Here is a 19935-nt window from a genome sequence, read left to right on the forward strand (position 1 = left end):
AGTTATGCAATCATCTCACATATACTAACTACAATTAGATTTGCAGTTGTCATTTGAATGACTAGCTGCATCTGCTCGCACTGAACCTGCTACTATGATATTGTGGGCCCCTGTAGTAAAGGTGATGACCTTGTTGCAACAACTAGAATTGATCTAACTGATCTCCTTATTGCTTCTGCACTAGATCCTTCCCATCCAACGCACTAGAGTCTCATACTCCTCCTCCTCATGTATCTAGTGTCTCACTATCTATTGTTACTACCACCACATTATCTATATAGGCTTTCATGGCATGTTCGTCTAGAAGGAAGGACATCCTATTCTTCTAGATGACATAGTTGGATTCTCCCTCCAACCTATCCCGATCTCTAGGCCCACCCATGGCCATATCAAAAAACTTGTTGAAAACTCCCTCTTTCCCTCTGCTTGGATGCTAGAACTGGTATTCGCACCCTTGCTGGAGTGAGAAAATATGCTCATGGCTACTGCTAATCTGCAACTGGAAAAAATATCCTCTAAAACTCAAATTCCCTTGAGAGAAAATTTTCCTCTGTGTGTGTTATCCTCTTCCACCCGACGTTGATTTTGTTACTACAAACTGTTGCAAAACCCTCTGCGTCCAACCAAGGAATATGCTCAGTGAAAACCTGAGATGTTGCTGCTCCCTCTACCTCCCGAAATCACTATTCTGGGCAAATCGAATTTTCTACTACCCTGCAATTGAAAATCGAACCCTTGCCCAACAATTCTATATGCATGGAAGGGTATTGTGCAGCGCTAGAAAATTTTAGCTTTCTGCTTCCTCTGAACAGTGAAATTTTCTTCTTCCACTTATGAGCTTCTCGGTTGATCAGTCATGTTGCTTTGATACCATGTGAAAATTTCACTACTGAAATCCTATTGCAACAACTGGAATTAATTCTTCTAATTGTTAATTAATTAACAATTTATTTGCTACGACAAATATCGAATAAATCATTGTTGGCTTGATGGGCCCTAACCCAAGTTCAATGTTAGTCAGCCAAGAAAATCCCTACACTACTGGCCCTTTCGGCATCAGCCCGCAGAGTGCGGACTGAAGTCTCACTCAAAGCAGTATGGGGGGATGTAGGAACCAATTTTCTGCACCCTGAGAAGGTTGTGATGTCATCTATACTTCCTGATCTTGCCTTCGTGAAGATCGTTAAGCTTTTAGGGCTTATCAATGTTCCTTATCTTTCGTCCTTCAATATCTCCGCGAAGGTACCTGACTGATCTTTGCAGCCCTAACCCGAGGCCCAGGCACTTACGCGCTTCTATGGTTATGTTATTTCATAAGTTCCCAATTAACTTGAGTGTTACCTAATCTACCATGCATTTACAGTTATCTATACTTCCTGATCTTGCCTTCGTGAAGATCGATAAGCTTTTAGGGCTTATCAATGTTCCTTATCTTCCGTCCTCCAATACCTCCGCGAAGGTACCTGACTGATCTTCGCAGCCCTAACCCGAGTTCCAGGCACTTACGCGCTTCTATGGCTACGTTATTTCATAAGTTCCCAATTAACTTGAGTGTTACCTAATATACCATGCATTTACAGTTATCTTCGCGTAATCCTATATTCTTGCTCGTGTTCAATTAACGGATATAATCGAATACATTTGCGCAGTAAATAAGCATTATAATGTAAACCCAGATCGTATCATAATATAATTAGATGCATTAAACAGAGACAAAATACATTGTGATTTGTAGAATACTTATCTTTATTGATATCTCAATTTTAGTACAGACTCTATCCCCTCTGCGCACACAGCTGCAGGGGTCCGTGCACTCAGCTGCTGACTTCCACCCTAGTACTCTGCGCACTCAGCTGCAGACTTCCACCCTAGGCTTTTGCACACTCAGTTGCAGAGCATTTACCTATGTTAAGACTCGAGAACACTTAGAACTTCTTACCCAAAACTCTTCTTACCATTACTATCTTTTCTTAGACTCTTCTAAGTCTCCCTTTTTATACAATCCCATGGTCCACGAACCATGGGTAGATCTTTATAGCCTACACGAGACTTTACAAAACAAGGGCGGACAACCCTTTGACATCTTCATGCTCCACGACCATAAAATGCAGAGACTTTACATCTTTATTACAAAATTTGGGCCTTCTGCCCCAAAACATGGGATTTTAGCCCCAAAGTTTCCTCTTGGGGGAGCCCGTTCCCAACAGGCCCCTAACATAAACATGGTGACTCACCCTCGAGTCACTTTTCTGGCATGGAGATCATGGTGCGAAGACCCCCCAACTCGACCTGTACCACTGCTACCTCGGTGATGCACTGCGCGCCTGCCTGCTTTATTTCTTTGACCAATTGCTTCGTTGCTAGCCCTGCACTGTCAGCATGAAGCTTCTGCTGAGTTTCCTATAGACTAGCTAGCTTGCCTTCAATGGAGGCTGTGATCAAGTAGGCCTCGTCTAACCAAGGCTTCAAGCGTGCCTTCAACATTTCCTCTTTGTGTTGAGCTACATCTACCTACTCCTTCAATGCCTTGGCCTCTTGCAGCTTCGCGAGTCTATGCATGAGGGAAACAGTACGCGTTGTCCCTTTTACCTCATCGCAGCGCTATTGTAGCTCTCGTGCCTCTATTTCGAGCCTCTGCACAGTAGGGTCTTCTTGTAGGTTTGTTAGTACTTCGAACGACTGTTCGAAAAGCGTTGTGCAGTTCGCCACTACACTTTCTACTGCCGCTATTTCCTCTGTTATTGCAGTTGCATGCTGCTCCTTGACTTCCGACAGAGTCGAAGGATGGACCTTCAACTCAATTCAGAAATTTGGAGGTTTAGCTCCAACTAAGATTTTCCAATTCTGTGCGGGCGTAGCGCACCCTCGTAGTGATTTTGCAAACACACACATCTACCGGCTCATCCGCAGGAATGGCCAACTCCAAAATCATTCGACATGCTTCCTCCACGACTTGGACAATGCACTTGTTCTTATCAGTGACGTCATTTATAGTGGTGATGGCATAATCTCGTTGTACGAAAATCTGAGCATTGTTAATGTTCTGCTCGCTGATCACCTACAAAGAGCGTTGTTCGTGGGCCCTCAGTTCCGCGATCACCCTATCTTACAGCAGGTGGAGCGCCTCGCTAGGAAGCACTGCCAAGTTCAACCCTACTCCCTTCAATGCATTGACAGCGGGCCTATCCGCTTCAGTCTCTGTCGTCAGTGCTCCATCGTGCAACACTATGGCTCAGGAGTCCTTGCACGTAGCATCCTGACGGCTTCTGAAGTACCAATGGCCAAACTAGTGGATGCCGCGCTAGTTTGTGATGCCCAAATTTGTAGCTCTCGTAGATTCGCCTGAATGGCCCCCAACGCCTACTATTGTTGCTGCTCAAACTACTACAATAGTTCCACAGTGGCATCCCGTATTACATCTCTAATGTCGTTCAGACCCCCCTCTGCTAAGGTGATCGGGTCCATGGACATCTTGTTGGCCTTGGACTTCTTCTGTGACCCTACTTTTTCTTGTCCCCTTGGATGCTTGATACGAAATAGAGGCGTCTGCGAGTCCGCTCCTCCCTGCTCTGTCTGATCATCCTCTTCTTCCTCTTCTTCTAGGGAGGGTGACTTCTCTTTGCCAGAGCCACGCTTCTCTCCTCCTATCTCCTATGTGGCAATGTCGTCTGCCTTAGCCTTATCCTCAACCTCCTTTCTCCTTTTCTCAGCCAGCTGCTCCATCTTGAGCTTGGCTTCATCCTTCTTTTGCTACGCGGCTGTCTTGCTAGATCTCGTCGTTAAGTTCAAGGCAGTGTGCCATTCTTCCGACCAGTTGTCTATAACCGCTTGATTCGCATCATCCGCCACCAAGTATGGAAATTCATGCCACTTTTGCTCGGGATCCTTCCACGCCCTTATGGATACATGGTGGAAATCAACTTTAAATTCCACGTACGACTGTAATTTATGAAGGACAGTAGGTAACAACCGCGACTTGCGGTTGATGGCCATGTGCATGTTCATCTCCACCAAGATCCAAAATATCTTGTTGTCCTTGATCCGCTGAGGATCCTTAGTCGCCCATAGTGAAGTGCACTTCATGGCCTCAGACAAGTCCGACGTGATTGAGGGAAATTGGTCGTCTTCGTGTAGCTCCCAGGTTACCAGCACAATGGATAGTAAGAGCCATGCATAGTGGAAGGTCTTGCTGAGATCCTGCACCTCGTGAGAGTTCGCGAGGAACTCACTGCAGAGGTAACACCCCCAATTAAACTGAACCCCCTCCGCGCATTAGGTCGCTAGATCTATGACGGGTGCCGATACTTCATCGAAGCAACACTTCTGCATGACCTTTCCTGCCAATATATGTGTGGCCACTTTGACCATAGGGTCGAAAATACTTGTAATCACATAGCTGCGCAGCTTCTTCACCAATCCGAACTTCTTCTTCATGGCCTCCGTGAGGGCCAGTTCGCCCGCCTTTCCATCGAACATCATAGTCAGATTCTCCCCTAAATATGGCAGCCTTGTGATCCTATGGATCAGTCTATTATTGATGGGTATCACCTCCTCCAGCCAAAGACACCCATCCTGTACCAAGCACAACAATTGCTTGATTACCAGCAAGGTAATGGGTGTGAGATTGTAGTGCGAAACCCATAGCAGGTTGAGTAGGCCTGCCTTATCCACGCCTTTGAGCCACTTTCGCGGTTCCAACGCAGTCATTTTGGTGGTCTTATGGAGGACGTGGTGCATCATCTGGTCTGTCGCCAAGTGAGGGAATCTCTTGGTGTCAGCTAAGTCCCAATCCTCCAATTTCAACATTGGAATCCGCCCCAAGTGCAGTCCTTCAAAAAAAATCTTGTCCGGCAACAAAGGTGTGTACAAGGTGACCTTGCTCTCATCAATGTCCTTAGGCACCTTTGCCTTGCCCTTGCGTAGAGGGACATACTCAGGCAATTTAGTAATGGGGTCAGACCCCTCAACTTCAACGTCCTCCGTTTCTATCCCAAGATCCTCATCGTCCATTGGGATATCCTCAATTTCTTCCTCCTTTGGTTCTAGGTTAATTGTTTTTCCCTTTTCTTGAGCGGTGGGCTTGTCCTTTAGTGGGTTTCTCCTAGGTGACGTGTGCACCGTTGGTGTCGCGGCCTACTTTCCTTTCTTGCCTTCTGCGCCTTCTTGGGTCTGGTAGGCCTTGGTCTAGGCGACCGTGGTGACTTGGATATCTTTGCAACCTCTGGAGCAGTTCCCTCTGCTTCCACAACCCCTTCAGCTGTCACTGCTTCCCCAATATCTACGGTTTCTACTGGTGTCGACATGACGCTATTCAATAGTTCTTGTGTCTCCTTTGGCAATTGCTCAAATGTCAAACTCGCTATCAGAGCTTCAAAGAATTCACGGTTCATACGCGTCTGAGAGCTCAACAACTCAATGCTCAAAATGCCAAGTGTTCTTCGTTGGGAAGCCACATGTAATTTATAGGCCATTTTGAATTCAAATCGGACCGTTCCCCCCAAAATCGGTTCATTAATGCTAGATTGGCAGAAAATTTTCAAGGATCTCACCCATAAATTTCGTCTTAAATGCCGCCCCCCGGCTCCATTTGGCTATTTTTCCGTCATCAAATCATGAACAATGACTTTAACGGTCACTTTCTGGCTAACCTGTGCGGTTTTATCCCAGGTAGCGCAACCTTCCGCGCTTGTGTGGTCTCTGTGACATCTCCTCGTTCCGCACAGTTTCTTCATCGCGCAGTTCCCCAACCCGAGTAGTGTAGTTTATAGTCCCGCGCCTACTTTCATCTTCCTAGAGCGCTAAGATTGTGCTACCTTCATACAGTCACCTAGCCAGATCACTAGTGTATGGCTTTAATCAGCTACCATTCACCTTCCCTGGAAGGGCTCCCCGTTTAACTTAACCAACTGAACTGCTCCACCATCGGTAATCTCTTTTATGACATAGGGCCCCAACCAATGCATCCTAAAATTCCCTGAAAATTTATCAAATTTGTTGTCATATAGCAAAACTAGATCATTTACCTTGAAGGTGTGCAGTTTAATGTGCCGATCATGCCATGCCTTTTCACTCTCCTTTTGACCTTGTTGGTGAAATCCGGCTAGAAATCGGTCCTCCTCAAGCTCTGCTAGCTGTGCGAGCCTCTCTTCCAAGGCTCCGCGGTCTACCATTCCTGTGAGTTCCGATATTCACAGACTAGGTACAATGTATTCCATTGGCATCACAGCTTCTACGCCATACACAAGTCTGAAATGCATTTTCCCAGTCAACTTCTTGCAAGTTGTTCTGTAGGCCCACAACTCTGCTGGTACATGCACATCCCAATCACTTCTTTGAGCATTGCAGGCCTTTGTTAGTGCATTCTCCAGTATCTTATTGAATGTTTCCACCATCTCATTGACCTGCAGGTGATAAGGCGTGCTCTTCTGATGATACACCTGAAATTCTTCTGTCAACGTGCTAATTGTTTCATTAAGGAAGTGCGTACCGTGATCGCTCATCAAGATCTTTGGATAGCCAAAACTCATCAATACGAATTTAAAAAGAAACTTCATTGTCATCGCTCCGGTACAGTCCTTCATAGGCTACGCCTCTGCCCACCTGGTCAAGTACTCTGTCGCGGTGATGATGTACTACGCACCTATTTTCTTTCGCGAAGGTTGAATTATCCCACAATGTCAATCACCCATTTCTCGATGGTTGTAATGTCACCTGTGGTATTAGTGGCAGTTCATCCCTCTGCGATGGCCTTCCAGTCCTTTGGCATGCGTCACAGGCCCTACAATATGCTTTCGCGTCCTTATGCAGAGTTGGCCACCACAATCTAGCACGCAAAGCCTTCTGCACTATCGCTTTTCCTACATAATGTCCTCCTGCAGTTCCTCCGTTTGCATCTGCGAGGATGCTGCTTCACTCAAAGCCAAGTACATAGTGTTGCAATATTTCGTCTGACCCCATTTTGTACAAATGTCCTGTAATGACGGAGAAGTTTGCTGCACGAACTACTAACTCCTTCTTTTGTTGGCTTGTATGCCCTTCTAGAGTAGTCCCCATTTTCAGGAATTGTATGATGTATTCAAAGTGACTGTCCGTGATGTGTACCGCAAAGAGCTATGTGTCAGGCAGTCCTTCTTCCAAATTAATGGGCTCCTCTCCCATTTCAATGCGTGACAGATGATCTGGTCCCACGTTCAATCGTCCGGTCTTCACAATAACTTCAAAATCATACACCTGGAATAATAACAATCACCTGCAAATCTTGCCCCCAAACACAGGCTTATTAACAAGGTATTTTAATGCAGAATGATCCGTATACATCTTAAAATGTCCACCCAACAAATAGTGCTTGAACCTTTGGAGCGCGTATACAATGGCTAGTCCTTCACGCTCTGTAGTGGAATAGTTCTTCCCAGCCTTGGACAACTTCCTGCTCGCGAATGTTATAGGATGGTCCAATTCTTCCTCGTCCGCATGTGTCATGAAGGCCCCCCGCGCGACACATGAGGTGCCCACGTGCACATGAAATTCCTTCTTCCAGTCTGGGAAGACTAGGATTGGTGTGGTGACCATTTTCTCTTTCAAAACGTCCAAGTTCTTTTGGAATTCATCGCTCCAATAGAACGTAGCATCCTTTTTTGACAACTTCTCCATGAGCATGGTGATTTGGGCATAGCCCTTGATGAACTTCCTATAGTATCTAGTATGCCCCAGGGTTGCGCTCAATTGTTTCACATTCCTTGGTGCCTCCAAATTGATTATCGTTGCGATCTTTGCGAGGTCTACCATTAATCCCTATCTGCACACGACATGCCCTAGCAGGATCCCAAAAGGGACACAAAACAAACACTTCTTCGTATTGAGTGTGATCTGGTATCTTCGACACGTATCTAACATTAAGCGCAGACTTGCCACATGACGCTTGACCAATCCAAACACTGTCCAATTGTCAAAGCACACCTCCAGGAATTTATGAATGTAGTCTTTGAATGCCACAATGACTACGCGTGAAAAGATTGTTGGCACATTCTTTAGCCCAAAGGGAATTACAGTATACTGAAAACATCCCCATTCCATCACAAAGATCATCTTGCTTCTATCTTCAGGCTGATTTTGATCTGATGATACCCAGAGAACCTATGAGTGAAAGAGTATGCTTCTTGGCCTACATTATCCAGGACTTCATTAGTGAACAAGGTCGGGAAGGGGTCATGCACACAAGCATCATTCAGCTTAAGGATATCCACACATATCCTTATTTCTTCTTCCTATTTCTTTTTCTAAACCATTATCAGGCTTACCTAATCAGATTCTTCTACTGGTTCAATAATTCCTACCACAAGCATCTTATCCAACTCAGTGCAAACCATTTCCTTATACTTAGGATTAAGGCGGTAAGGTATTAGTTTTATAGGCTTCGTGTCTGGTTTCAAGGTGATCTTCATGACACCCAAGTCTCCTATTATCCCTTTTAAATCAAAAAACTTTTTGGGGAACAAATCCTGATATTCGCGGAGGAGCTCAGTGACCTTGTCTACTATCGCATCATCCCAATAGTCCCCAATCTTTGCAAATTTTGGTTCCTCTATGTGCCAATGTTGACCTGTCTGGTTTTTAGCAACGTGGTTATGTCAAGATCCTCTATCTGCAGACCTTCAACCTCGCGGTGACCTTCAGTTTCCGGAATATTAACTTTTTGGGGATCCTCGTCTTCTTCTTCAACGGCCACGTTATAACATTCCAGTGCATGGCTCAGTTGGGTAGTCTAATAAAGTTGGATTAGGTCCAAAGGATCTTGCAGTATCCTAAATATCATTTCTTTAACCTCCTGTAGTGCCGCATCAACACAGTCAAAACCATCCTCAAAGCTGAATGTCATTAAAAATCCCTGGCACAGGATGTCCCATTCTTTAGTGCCATGGTGGAGCTCGGTTTCCAAATACCAATCATTGGTATGACGCGTAGGGTATGACAAAACAGATCCACCCATTTAGGCTGGGGCTCTATGCCATAAGTCTTATTCCATTTAGCCAGGTGATCATGCAGGTCATCTCTTCCATCATACTTATCTTTTATCCGCACTTTTGGCTGCCTAAAAAATATTCTCATCATCCTCCTATAGTCGTGCCAATCACTGAAACTTTCCTTGTGCGCACCCCACCATCTTGCAGGCATAGCGCACAGTACCTAGTACAAGGCCTGGAAGCAATGTTTCTCCGATACTTCTCTTTCAAATGCATCAAAAAGGAAATCAACATCAGTTAGCCCATCATAATGAGCCAGACCCCTGACTTCGGATGACACACAACGCAACGACTTGGTCATCATATTACAACGCAACATCAAAACTTCATGTAGCCAGTCCTACCAATGCTCCAATTCTTCATCTGAATTTGATATGTAGGATATTTCGCGATCCCATGCAATGCGTCCATCTATTGTTAGATTCACCCAATCCTGGTCTCACACTGTTATCTTGTAAATCTAGTCCAGATCATAATCGCTTTCAAAATCTCGGACTGGTTCTTTATAGCGCAGTCTCTCCGCGGGATCCAGTGGCACCACTACACAGAGCAACTTGTTTTCAAATATCATCTTCTGCTTCTTCAGGTTGATTACCCTATTCATGTCAATGGCCCAATCGATTCCAAGGAGCGTAGGGTATGGATTTCTATCATCCACAATCTCTATTACCTCAAAGTCCGCTAGTGCACTTGCACCCTCGATGTCAACTATGACCCCTTGTAGCCTCCCCATTGTGATAATTTTCAGTTGATTTTCCATTCTTAACTGTATCGGAGACCACTGGAGTGCAGGTCTCCCCATTCTTTCCTAGGTATGTTTTGGAAAAACATTCGCGTCAGACCCCAGATCCAGGATAACTTGGTCCATCTCGTATTCCCCTATCTGCGTGGTGAGTCTCATCTCCCACCCAATCCTTGCCTTGTGCTTGCCAAGCTTCCTGACCACGCATGGTTCACTGGTAGCGCCATCCTTACCAGCGTACTGATTGATCAGTTCCTGTAGGCCTTTCACAACCTTATTGTCATGGAGCAACTTCATGTAGGTCTCCAAGAACGTGGTAATCATGGATGGGTCCATTTCTTCAACTGGTTTCTCTTGACTTCCCGAGGTAGAGGCCTCAACGAAGCTTTTCTTTGCTTTCATAATTTTTTTTTTTGCGTGCTCCAAATCAAACCCAGTCTCATTTTCTGGTGCTTTGCAGACCCATTCACCTTCTACAGGTTGCTTCCCTTTATCCTCCCCAATCGTGGATCTGCTCGGAAGCATAATGTTTACCTTAGTGTCTTCCTTGTGAGGCTCAACCCTCATCATATGGAGGTTTTGCATCAGTTGTGGAGGTTGCGCCCCCTTTTCGCAAATCTTAGCCAACAATATTGGGCAATCCTCAATTGCATTGTCAAACTGAGTATAGTAGCGGCATGAAAATCGTGTCGAATTCGGACAGTCCCTCGTGTAGTGTCCTGGACCTTCGCAATTGTAGCAAATCAATGGTCCTCGGCCTCTCCCTGGCCCTCCTCCACCTCGGCCTCGGCCGCACCCCTGATACTCACCTTGCATTCCCCGAATGCCTTGGTCTGGAGGCCGCGTTTTTGTCTGCACTCTGTATGCGGGTGTCCTATCCATCATCAATTTGTAACTTCGATAATTGCGCTCATCGTGGCCTACTAATTGACATAAATTGCAGAACATTTGTTGTGATGTTTGTACAATTTTTTGTAACAAATGGCAATTATCAGTCATATGTTTCCCTGCTACCTGACATATAGCACACCATAGCGCAGGCCCTGCCGCAGCCTCTGGTCGTAGAGGCATTGGTCCTCCTGCTGCAACATAGTTCGCGAAAACTGGGAAGTGATCCTTGTCATGCCCCTGACCCTTGAATTTTATGCACCAAACTTCTTTGTGTGCCTATGGCTAAGCAGTTTTGTCTTGCTTCAGACTTTGCATTTCGAGACAAAGGTTTTGCAACTACGCATGAATCTGTTGAACCCCCAGATTCAAATCTTGCATCGGGTTTTCATGCAATCTCATTGCAATCTCCAAGGCTTTTGCTTGAGTCATAATCTTTTATTGTGACAGTGAAACCCTTAATTGAGGCAGGAGCGAAGCCACAAACTATTCGCAGTGCTACCGATCCATCAAATTCATATTAGCTTCACAGATTTTACACTTCAATATTTGATCTAACTCCCAAGGGGTCTCACCTGGTTTCATCACGATTTCCTTGAATCCAAAAATCAACTGTGCTTCAGACTTAGGCCTACTGAATTCTTTATTCAGCGTGGTCTGGATCTCTACTAGTGTATCTACCTGGTTATCATTAGAGTACTTGATGTACCAGGTTAGTGCACGATCCTGCAAAACACTAACCAACATAACCTTCTTCATGTAATCATCCACAACACCCTGAGCTTCCCATACAACCTTTATGACGAACCAAAATTGGTCCGGGTCCTCATTCCCTACGCCCTTGAATACAGGTAGTTTTATGGAGTTCACCATATTGAACAATGGAGGTGGCGGAGATGTGGGTGATGGGATAAGCGGTGGAGGTGAGGATGGATGCGATGAGGGTGGAGGCGGTGTAGGTATTTGTAGGAACCCTTGTCTTATCAACTGATTAGAGCTTAGGGGAGAAATATGCGGTGTTCCTTTGTCGTCACTTAAAGGAGGTCCGATCAGTGGGCTATACTGAGGACCTTTTGTTCCTCCGTCCCTGAAAGGTTTTCCGCTTTGCATAGCTCAAAACATCAAGGTAACCACATATCTCGTTGTTCACACAAGAGAATCTTAATCCAAGTATTCAGTGATTTTAAATACTTACCTTGCAGTCCTTTGAAGAAGCGGCGCTTTGCTTCGCTATAACTGGCAGAGGTATCAACCGTGAACTCTGTCACAAATCCTCCTATGATGCGGTCGAGCCAATGGTCGACAGTGCACACGATATTATCTTTAGAAGCTTCCAACCTCCTTACTAGCTCTGGTGTCCAAACAATCAGCTGGTCAAGCCTCCACCTAAGTTGGTCGTTTTCCAACTTCACGATTCACTCGTATAAATCAACCGGGAAGGAACAAAAGAAAATTTTGTGTATTGTTGTGTAAAAGTATCTATCCAACCACTGTTCTTTCATTAATCGCGAATTCTTGTTTTCTTGCGTCGTGAATTTGTGGATCTTTCTATCCAACCAGGTTTCAATTTCTTTATTAGTTAGATTCCAATGATATGACATCACACATCTCTCATGTAGATCTTGGTCCTGGAAACAGAACCAATTGTTGGCTTGATGGGCCCTGACCCAGGTTCAACACTAGTTAGCCAAGCAAATCCCTACACTACTAGCCCTTTCGATATCAGCCCGCAGAGCGCGGATCGAAGTCTCACCCGAAGCAGTATGGAGGTGTTGACACCTAATTCGAAACGGATGAGGTGAAGCCGGACAGTCATCTAGAAGATGAACTGATCCGTTTTGTATTTGTATAAATAAAGTGCTAGCTAATGAATAAAATATCAATCAGTGTTTTCTCTCGTTCAATTGCTGGAGTTACCCTGGCCTGACATGGTATCAGAGCACAGGTCCCAAATTGGTTGTAACTCCTGGTCTGTTCTGTCCTGAACGCCTCTGAGACTGACACTGCCCTCTCATGAGACTGCGCCCTCTGTTCTGTCATGAGACTTCGCCCTCTGTTCTGACATGAAGACTGCGCCCTCTGTTCTGACATGAAGACTGTTGATGCGTTTCTGCTCAAACCTATCTCACTCCAAAATTTCGCTGGTGTCTGAGTTTGTTATGACTGTAATTTCGCTGCGTCATTGCTCTTCTGAAATCTGGAGCTGCGTTTTTTTTTGTAAGACTGAGACTGAGACTGCGTTTTTTTGAGAAATACATTGGGAGACTGCGTTTTTAAAGAACTGTGGTTTGAAGTATGGTGACTGCGTCTTCTTATTAACGCTGTGGGTATATGGTGACTGGTATATGGTGAATGGTGATTTGCTATCAACACTGTGGGTATATTCATTGAAATATTCGCTATTCAATGATGAATTGAATACGGCCAACCTTCTGGCTCTTTGGCATTCCAGTGAAAGCCTGTAATATATCGTATTGTAATGGTCACTGCTTTTTGTAATGGTCATCGAAGACTGCGTTTTGTAATGGTCATCGAAGACTGCGTATTGTAATGGTCATCGTTCTTGAAATATCTATTGAAGACTGTGTTGATAAGACTGCGTTGTATTAATTGAAGACTGCGTTTTGTAATGGTCATCGAAGACTGCGTATTGTAATGGTCATCGTTCTTGAAATATCTATTGAAGACTGTGTTGATAAGACTGCGTTGTATTAATTGAAGACTGCGTATTGTAATGGTCACTGCTTTTTTAAAAATGCGACTGCGTTTTTTTATTATTGAAGACTGACATTTTTTGCCAGAAACTAAGATGCCATGCGAAGGAAGGAAAGCTTGTAAAGTGATGCATAAGAATTCTTAAGGTAACCAAGCAGCAGAGTTTAAAATACAAATGCCATCTGACAGTGATGTAAACTTGGAGCGGATTTTTATTACAAATGCCATCTGATAGTATACTTGGAGCAGAGTTTTATTACGCTGTTTTCTTAAACAGTCTTTTGCATTAATATATATATTGAAATGATATATGAGATCCCTTGAGCGCCTTCTTTTTTCAAACATAATGTTGTTGCATAAGATTTTTTTTCCAGCAGAAGACTTGCGGTGACATAAGGATCTTTTTCTCAGCAGAAATTTTTTTTCTATCAACAGAAGTGTTTTTGGCAGAGATTTTTTTTTACAGAATGCATTCAATCATTTCTATGGTCGGAATAGTTCTCACTGGCAAGGAGAACTATTCTGAATGGTCTCGGATGGTGAAACACACCCTTATCTACAATGAACTGTGGAAAGGAGTGTGTGTTGGAGAAGAAGACAGAGACCCTGTGCAGCCCACATCAGACAAAGAACTCACCATTTGGGAAAACAAGAACAGCAAAGCCTTTGCATTGATCGCAGCATCTGTAAATGAGGAAGTAAGTCGTCATATTTCATCCTATTCCACTGCCTTTGAAGCTTTACAAAAGCTGAAAGAACTCTATGATACACATTCTGCACTTGAAGTTGTTCAGCTCATGATTAAACTCTTCACCCTTGAACTGAAAAATAATGATCCTCTTACTCTTGCTTCTGAAATAAAGTCTATAGTGCATGATATTAAATCCACTAAGGTTGAACTGGATATCTCTCTTATTGCCTTTCTCAAAGCACTCTATCCTACCTACTCTAACTATCTTGAGTCTTTACAAGCAAATGGAAATCTTAAAGATATAACCTTTGACACTCTTGTGAAAAAGTTTGCTGAAAGAGAGAAAGCCTTTGGAAAGAAAACAGTCCCTGAATCTTCTGAAGAGACTGTTTGCCTTGCTCATAAAGAAAAGCAGCCTGCTCAAGATTCTACAAGAGGAAGAGGTGGACGAAGAGGAAGAGGAAGATACTTCAGAGGCAGGGGAGGCAGACATCCTCAAGCAGAAAAGTCAGATCTGCATTGCATTCGCTGCAAACGAAATGGATCACATGATGCTTCTACATGCAAGCTACCATGGGACAAGGTTGAGCAGAGAAGAAACCAGCAGAAAGGTAAAACTGATGACACAGACAAAGGTAAAGCACCTGAATCCGCTCACTATATTGAGGCACAATGTAACATTGGAGTAAATGAAGACTTGTTTAATGCTTCACTTGCTTCTTCGAAAAATGACTGGTTGCTTGATTCAGGAGCAACCTATAGGAAAGAATTTTTTGAAAATTTCACTGACAATGTTGATGGAGCAGTATACTTTGCAGATCAGTCAAAAATCAAGCCATCAGGGCTTGGCACAATCAGGCTTAAACTGCCTGGTCTTCCAGACTTTCTTCTGGATCATGTTCTATATCTCCCACAGCTGAAGAGAAACTTGTTGTCCCTGGTCCACATCCGCCAGCAAGGTCACTCCATTCACATGTTTGATGGCAAGCTTGAGGTAAGAAAGGCATCTGACCACTCACTTGTCATGAGGGGTATAGAAGAAGAAAGACTCCTTAAACTGCAAGGAACCTCTGCTCATGCACAGCATTTCTCATATATTTCTCATCATGAAGAAGGTGCACTTCCATCAAGTTTATTATGGCATGCTAGATTTGGACATTTAAACTATGATAGTCTCCGCTTGTTGAAGAAAATTGGTGTTGCTGGTTTGCCTACAATTCCTAGAAAACATAAACAATGTGATGCTTGCATTCTAGGAAAGCACAGCAAACAGTCTTTTCATGATTCACATTCAAGAGCACATAGGAAGCTTGAACTTATTCATTCAGATTTATGTGGTCCAATGCCTGTTTCTTCTGCAAATGGAAATAAATATATCATGACATTTATTGATGATTACACCAGAATGTGTTGGGTTTACTTATTGAAGAACAAATCTGATGCTTTTCAAACATTCAAGAATTTTCATAAATGGATTGAAAATGATGCACACTCTCATATTGGGTCTATTCGCACTGATAATGGAAAAGAATATACATCAAATGAATTTGAACACTAGGATTAAACATCAAACAACTGTGCCTTATAATCCTCAACAGAATGGTGTAGCTGAAAGAATGAACAGAACAATTTTGAATATGGTACGATCCATGCTTTTCTTCAAAAATGTAAAGACAATGTTTTGGGCTGATGCTGTTCTATGTGCTGCATATATAAAGAATAGATGTCCATCTAGTGCTATAAGAAACAAGACTCCTTATGAATTGTGGTATGGACATGTTCCTTCGGTAAAACATCTCAGGATATTTGGTTCCACCTGTTATGCTTTAATACCAAAGGTACATAGAAACAAACTTGGTGCTAGAAGTCGTAAGTGTATCTTCCTGGGGTATTCAAACACATCTAAAGCATACCGCCTTTATGATGAAGTAAATAAAAAGTTTTTTTTATCTAGAGATGTCATTTTTCTTGAATCATCCAAATCTGACAGTGTTGTTGAGCGGCAACTTGATCGCTTGGATAGATTCACAAAACTGAAATCATTTCAAGAGTTTGATAATCAGATTCCACATCTTGAAGGGGGGATTCCTATACTAGATCAACATGTGGAATCTTCTTCTGAAGAACAATCTCCCTTGCATGACACTCCAACAACGGATGATGCTTTAAGTGATGTAATTGATAGAATTGGGAGACTCAATCTTGATTCAGACCCAACTCAATCAACAGAACAGCCTGGACCATCTCAGAAAGGTCCCCCAAAGTGGCTGACAAAGACACTTAAAAGTGTTCATCCTGATGAAATTGGAAAAACAGGAACCAGAAATTCAAATCGACAAGATGGAGGTGATGTAGATAACTCTAATTCACCTGTTGATATGGATGTTACTTATGATTGTGAATTGAACTTGTCTACAGATTTTGAACCAACTTCCTTCAAAGAAGCTGCTTCTCATGATGAATGGAAAGAAGCGATGCAGAAGGAGTATGTGCCCTCATAAAGAATGGCACTTGGAAGCTGGTTGATCCTCCATTTGGAACCAAACCAATTGGCTGCAAGTGGGTCTACAAGAACAAGTACAAAGCTGATGGCTCACTTGACAAGCACAAAGCTAGGCTTGTGGCAAAAGGTTTTGCACAGAAGGAAGGGGTCGATTATGAGGAAACTTTTGCTCCCACAGCAAAATGGGCCACCATCCGGACACTCTTTGCACTATCTGCTCAGAACGGTTGGAAAGTCCATCAAATGGATGTAAAAACTGCATTCTTGAATGGAGATCTAAAAGAGAATGTTTTTATGTCCCAGCCTGAAGGATTTGCTGTGAAAGGACATGAACACAAAGTATGCAAATTTGTGAAGTCCTTGTATGGCCTCAAACAAGCACCACGAGCCTGGTATGAAAAACTAACTGAGCATCTTCTGAAACTCAACTTCAATCATTTTGATCTTGATGATGCAACTTTATTTGTCAAGAAAGTTGGCAAAACAGTTGTATATCTTGTGGTATATGTAGATGATCTTTTAATGACAGGGAACAATGAAAGCTATATTGCATCCATAAAGAAAGAATTAGGAAAAATTTTTGAAATGACTGATTTGGGCTATGTTCATTACTATCTTGGCATTGAAGTAACCCAACATCCAAAGTCCATATTTCTTTCTCAAAAGAAATACATTGGAGATTTGTTATACAGATTTGGCATGACAGAGTGCAATCCCCTTTCTACTCCAATGGAACAAAACTTGAAGCTCACATCTACTGAAGGAAAGGAATTTGAGGATGCAACAAAGTATAGACAGCTTGTAGGAAGTCTCATCTACCTCACTACTACCAGACCAGACATTTCATTTGTTGTTGGAATCCTCTCCAGGTTTATGCAAAGGCCTTGTGAGGGACATTGGTCTGCTGCAAAAAGAGTTCTAAGGTACTTGAAGGGAACTCAAGACCTTGGAATCAAGTATACACAGGTGGACGACTTCAACTTGATTGGATACTCTGATTCAGACTTCGATGGAGACAAAGAAACTGGGGTATCTACTTCAGGATATGCTATGAGTCTTGGATCGGGAGCTGTCTCCTGGAGATCACGCAAACAATCAGTACCAGCAGATTCCACAACAGAAGCAGAATATGTGGCAGCAGCTGAAGCAACGAAAGAAATTGTGTGGCTCAGGAAAATTCTTGAAGATTTGCAGGTAAAACAAACACAATCAACTCCACTCATGATTGATAACACATCTGCAATAAAGTTGGCCAAGAACCCAAAGTTCCATGATCGTACTAAGCACATCAATACTAAATATCATCTGATCCGACATCATGTTGAGGCCAAAACAATCCATCTTCGTCATTGTTCCACAAACGAGCAAATTGCAGACATCTTCACCAAAGCGCTTGGAAGAGAAAAACTTGAAAGATTCAGAATGATGCTTGGACTCACCAACATCCCTTCAGATTAAGGGGGGGAATGTTGACACCTAATCCGAAATGGATGAGGTGAAGCCGGACAGTCATCTAGAAGATGAACTGATCCGTTTTGTATTTGTATAAATAAAGTGCTAGCTAATGAATAAAATATCAATCAGTGTTTTCTCTCGTTCAATTGCTGGAGTTACCCTGGCCTGACAGGAGGGATGCACGAACCAAGTTTCTGCACCCTGAGATGGTCGTGATGTCGATCTATACTTCCTGATCCTGCCTTCGTGTAGATCGATAAGCTTTTAGGGCTTATCGATGTTCCTTCTTTTCTATCCTTTAGTACCTCCGCGAAGGTACCCCACCGATTTTCGCGCAGCCCTAACCCGAGGTCTAGGCGCTTATGTGCTTCTGTGGTTACGTTATTGCATAAGTTCCCAAGTAACTTAAGTGTTACCTAATATACCATGCATTAACAATTATCTTCGCGTAATCCTATATTCTTGCTCATGTTCAATTGAAAGATATAATCGAATACATTCGTGCATTAAATAAGCATTATAATGTAAACCCAGATCGTATCATAATCAGATGCATTAAACAGAGACAAAATACACAATGATTTGTAGAATACTTCTCTTTATTGATATCTCAAGTTCAGTACAGACTTTATCCCCTCTGCGCACACAGCTGCAGGGGTTCGCACACTCAACTACGGACATCAACCCTAGGCCTCTGCACACTCCACTGCAGAGCCTCTACCTACGCTAAGACCCGAGAACACTTATAACTTCTTACCCAAAACTCTTCTTACGACTACTATCTTTTCTTAGACTCTTCTAAGACTCCCTTTTTATACAATCCCATAGATATTTACAGCCAACATGAGACTTTACAAAACAAGGGCAGACAACCCTTTGACATCTTCGTGCTCCGCGACCACAAAATGTAGAGACTTTACATATTTATTACAAAATTTTGGACTTCTGCCCCAAAGCATGGGCTTTTAGCACCAAAATTGCCTCTTAGGGGAACCTGTTCCCAACAATCACACTACAACCTTCAGAAATAAAAGTACAGAAAATAATCGCATTGGAAATTGAGAAAATACTAGCACACACACATAAAAATTGACACAATTATTTTTGGACAAATGTCCCTGGAAAAACACAACTTGGGAAAACTAGTGCAACAACTAAGGGTTTTTAATATTATGAAATAGTGAAATTATCTTAGTACAATATAGATGTCGAATACTAGAAAAAATATCTTGAGGGAAATTATCCTCACTCCGAGCAATCCTGACACTCATCTGCCCCTGAAATGCAAGTCATCCATCTAGCCCTACGAAATTTCTGTGTCTCCTCTGTGCAGTCTCCTACACATTCAACGTAAAACAACTGCAAGTCAAACCGTCATGCTTGCTGCTAACTGGAAAAATGCTTCTTGATGCGCTGGAACCTCTACCCGGCCTCTGGAACTGAAAAATTCTTCCTTCCTTAGCAAATCAAACTGCCCTCTGAAGTTTCTGCATAGCTCCCTGGAAAAAATTCGCTCTCTCTGCAATGTACTCACCGGATATGGAAATATTCCTCCAACTTCATTGTCTATACCCCTCTCCTTCTCTGCTTCCTTCTGAAGCTTGAACTCTTCCGGTAACTGCTGGATCTATGGAAAAATCGAACTCTCTTAAGGAAATCAAACTTCTCAAGTGTCTCAAGTGTATTCTCCATCTACCCATCGACTTCTTCTTATAATCTTTTGTTGGAATTCCAACAACCAAGATTAAAAATTAATCAAGGGACCATATTAATTCACTGTCAATCCATGTGATTTTCAACATGATTCACACCTTATCTCAATTAATTCTGATTAATTAACCACTTTTTCTAAGTTTATACTTAGGAAATATTTAAAAATAGTTTAATAATCTATTTGAGACACTTCTAGGTGGAATTTCTA

Source organism: Pinus tabuliformis, chromosome 8 (genome assembly GCF_031772625.1).
Source record: "Pinus tabuliformis cultivar Carrire ecotype Pingquan chromosome 8, CPIR1, whole genome shotgun sequence".
Taxonomy (NCBI): Eukaryota; Viridiplantae; Streptophyta; class Pinopsida; order Pinales; family Pinaceae; genus Pinus; species Pinus tabuliformis.